The sequence below is a fragment of the Bactrocera oleae genome, chromosome 3, assembly GCF_042242935.1.
Source record: "Bactrocera oleae isolate idBacOlea1 chromosome 3, idBacOlea1, whole genome shotgun sequence".
Lineage (NCBI taxonomy): Eukaryota > Metazoa > Arthropoda > Insecta > Diptera > Tephritidae > Bactrocera > Bactrocera oleae.
In genome coordinates this window covers 22,521,859-22,526,607 of record NC_091537.1, presented here as the reverse complement: position 1 = coordinate 22,526,607, position 4,749 = coordinate 22,521,859, and positions in this window count along the sequence as shown.

Below are 4,749 nucleotides of genomic sequence, written 5' to 3'. Positions count from 1 at the left end.
GTACTGTTAAAAACTACTAAAAGCGCGATAAATCAAGCACTAAACACGCCAGAGACATGAAATTTTATCTCTGAGATGATATAAATTGGCTTTATAGGAACCGTGTTCAAAATTAGTCAGTGGGCGTGGCACAGCCCACTTTTAGGTGAAAACTCATATCTTGAGATCTGCTCAACCGATTTGAACCAAATTCGGTGCATAACGTTCTTTTCATGTTTCTATGTCATAGTGCGAAAATGGACGAAATCGGACTACAACCACGCTTACTTCCCATGTAACACCATTTTCAGTTCCATCTGATTCTTTCACTTTCCACTATGCAAATCAGGTAACAATGATTATATCGGGGTAAAACTTTGCGTGAATAATGTAATTAAAGTATGCCACCTTGCGGCCAAAAATTGTCTAAATCGAACCAAAACTGTTCAAACCACTAAGTACTAAATATGTGGACCCCAGTGCCTATAGTTGACCTTCTACCGAAAATATCAGTCAATCCACAAAGAAATCTCAAACGAGTATACCATTTGACTTTGCGAGAGTATAAAATGTTCGGTTACATCCGAACTGAGCCCTTCCTTACTTGTTTTCTTTAATTTGGTGTGTCCTCCTTTGTGGTGATTTTTTGTATTAATTGGTCTGAGAATAACACTTTTGTGGGTGTAACAATGGTCCGATCACATCCATATGCAACAGAAACCTCTTCAGGATGGATGAACACCGCGAAATTAATTCGTCTCGCCATTCCGGTGTGATTGATATACATAAATCAATGGTATAGTTTATCTATCTAAATTTATTCATGATGTATGAAGCGATCGTTAGATGAATGAAATCATGCAAAAACAACAAAAAAGTTAACATCGGCTTCATCGAAACTATAATACCACAATACCATTCAGAGGTGGCAAATTTAATATACCCTGTTCAGGGTAAAATAAAAAATATAAGTCTTTAAATTGCAAAGAAAACCGAAGCAAAGGGTAAAGAAATGCTAAACTTAAGGCACACTTGAGGTTTTTAATGTCCGGCATATATGCACACACTCATAAATCCTACACCGCTTCAAAGCGTTGCGCAAAGCGTACACCGTTATAATTGCATTGCAACATATGCGGCAGCAACGCGACTAATGATTTTAATTTTATTTCCGCACTCACTTTACGCGAAGTTGATGAACTTCCTTCTTGACATACGACGCCGCGTTTGCGTCAGCGGCAACGCGTACATTTTATTAACTCTAAGCTGATTGCAGCGCACACATTCGCCGCATTCCCTGGAACCGAAGCAATCGCATATAAACATATGAGCCATTTTTAATGACGGCAAACAGTCGGAAAAGTCATTAAAAAGAAACTTTAAAAGCGGCTCAAAAGCCACTTCACTTGTGCGCACGCGTATGTATGAGAGCGTGTGTGAGAGTGCGTGTGTATGTCAATGTGTGAAAAGCTGCAGGGCGCTGAGTTGCCCCCAGTACAGCGTTGATCACGTTTGTGCCTATGCAGCGTCATCGGCCAGGTGCTGATTTTCCCTCAGCGCTTGGCAAACCGTTCGGAAAGAGTAATGCTCGCATAATCATTACAAGCTGTAGTTCGGGTCATTAAAAGTGTGCGTGCGCCTGTAACAATTATGAAAATTTTCAAAAACTTTAAATTAGCGCAATAAAGTGAGGCAGACGACAGTGACGCGTGCCACAGCAATATGTGGGCGAAGGGAGTTTAAAATAACGATGGTTCCCCGATTTACCATACTGTTTTGCGTATGGTACTAATTACTCCATAAATTACTTTAGAAAATTCCTCTAATTTAACAGAACCAATTTGAGTGTTTTATTTCGTGTTTGGTAGACCCTTCAATCCGAACAATTGCTATAATTAGAAATGGTAAAATAGAACTGCAACCAAATACGTAATGCATTAAACTCTCAGACAATATCTGCACTGCTGTTTAAAAAAAAAATTGGGATCATAAGGGGCTACGTAATCAGGTAACCTTAGCAGCCACAAATGTAGGGTAAGTTGTTGAAATTAATTTGCAGTTTTTGTCAGGCGTTACTGTTGTTGTTAAAAATGAAAACGTAAATTTTCAATTGTTTTTCCAAAAATTTGTAGATATACCAAGAATACCATCCATAATCTTCGGTTGTTTCACCTACTATTCTTCTGCGTAATTTCAATCCCCCTCAGTTACGCAATGGTGCACGTTTGATAATGAAAAAGATCTCAGAAAATGTTGTTGAAGCAACCATTATCACTGAAAAGTTTTTGACGAAATAGTCCTCTTGCCACGTATAACAAGATACTGTTCGTATAAACGATTGCGCACAAAAGCCTACAGTTCTCCCATTGCAGTGTGGGAAAACCATCGAATCTATTTGCGCTGAACCAAGAATAATATTCAACGACTGGCTAGCCTGGTGGCTTTCCATTATCTTATATGTTATTAACTAGCAAAAAATAAAAGCTATATAAAATGCAACTCAAAGAAAATGTATATCAATAAACCAATAAAAGTTTGGTCTTTATTTATAAAAACCATTTTACTGTATTGAATAGTTAATAGTATTATAATTTAATGCATACCTTATCACAGCAAACAGCAAAATGTGACCGGGGTCTTTCAGTTGTTACAAAAGTTTTCGGTTTTTAAGAAAAAAATCCCTTAGGCTAAGCATACCTTTGTAAAGTGGATGTTGATAAATAAGTTTTTGTATATTTTCTTGCGATAGCTGCATTTTTCAAGGAAAACATTTTGACTTGAGCCGTTAAGTGTAACGGCCATTACCTTCAATTCCTCGCTTCTTTGTTCTCTAAAATCTGAATGCAACAAATAAAATTTTTAAACTTTACTCAATGCTATATATGCTTTTATGACAGTAACACGTCGGTCCGACAATATCCAAGTTTAATTAATGTTAGCTTTTCAGAGTTATATAACATACATATAGGGAAAAGAAATTTACTTGAGTTGCCAAAGTCAGTTGATATAGTTTATTGGAATCATATACCTTAGATATAAGCTTGAAAATTTTCAGGGGCATTTATATCAAAGTATTAAAAAAATTGACGATCTTATTTTTATTTAAAATGTCAGTATTGATTTAAAAAACAAGGATACATCCAAATATACAGAAAAAAATTTTCGAACACTAATGTTATATTTCAATAAAATGCCTTTATGAGCATTTAATTCATAATTTTCTAGTTGACAATCCTTTTTAAGACTATCAGTATTCTGCCCTCATAAGACTATGACAGCAGCCTTGAAAACTTTCTCCCGTAACTTTTATATATTGGTGGAACCGCTCTCTCTGTTCCTCACTATAATTTTGTAAATTATCTGTAAATGTATCTAGATGATTGCGGATCCAGTCTAACTTGATACTCATATTTACTCTTAGAGCCATAAAGTTTTTTGTATATTTATTACAAATTTGGCGCCAGAAATTTTTCGACTATCAACACAAAACTTTTCTAAACTTGAATTTCCGGAACAGTCATAACCGTTATACAATTTCTTTCATTAATTGCCGTATTTGAGAACCATCAAATGTTCAACCTTTCACCTTTTACATACCAAGCTTCAGGAAATGTCTACAAATTGTTACAACAATTTTATTCCTAGTCCATCTCTTTGAAAAATTGCTATATCATTATTAATTTTATCACGTATTAAATCCCTGAGTTCATTTTGAGAAAATAACTTTGGCGTAGATGTTTTAACCACCCATTCACTTCCATTGGTATGTTAGACTGTACCGATTTCTGGGAATCCGCAGACATAATTGTTTCTGAGGGCAAGCGAATTACTTTTGAAACTCAAAGGGAGGGTTTCATTGAATAATAAATATTTTGTAGACTTTATGTCGAGATATCTCAACGATTGATCTTATTTAAACGCTTCCCATTCTCAAGTTTATAAAGTCAATAAATTTGTAATCTGACACCTGAAAACACCAAAAATTTCTAAGATATCCAGGGCAACAAGAATAAGTAATTTTTTTTAGAGCTGTGTTATCTATAGCTCGAGTCGCCTCGCGAAACCAGTGCGACTCTCGCACAACTTCGTTTTGGATTACAGTAGGCTAAACTCCTACTTATCCTGTATCGAGTTTGATATACCGAACTTATATTCAGCGTGCAAAGAAACGTCATAATTTCTCTATGCGTGTCTAAAGTGTTTTTGAGGGAGTTCTTGCTCATTAATTTAATATGGCGACCGAAAAAGTTTAAAGATGAGGAGCCGGAAGCATCACCCGGTGAAGATTATTGCCAAACAAAAAAAAAAAACCATTTCAAAACGTTTAAAAGCAGCCAAATATGGTACATTCAAAAGTAAAGATATTTTCTGCCATATGACTGCCAAGAGACGAGAAAAGCTGCTTGAACGCTATAAAGAGAAGTCGTTTTTTCCTCGGATTGTGACTGGTGAAGAAAAATAAATCATTACGATAACTCTAATGCAAAAATAATTTGTGGAACTTGGGCAACCACCCAAATCGACGGCAAAGTCGAATATCTATGACTCCATTTGTAATTGGTAGGATCAGAAATTCGTGCGGTATTATGAAATTCTAAACGAGGTCAAACTATTCCCCATTACTACTTTTCCATCATGACAACGATCGGTTTCATATTGTAAAGCCGGTTAAAAACTATTTGGAAAAGAGCGGCTGAGAAGTTTTGCCTCACCCGCCTTATGGCCTAGACCTTGCTCCTTCTGACTACCATTTCTTCAGGTCGATGCAGA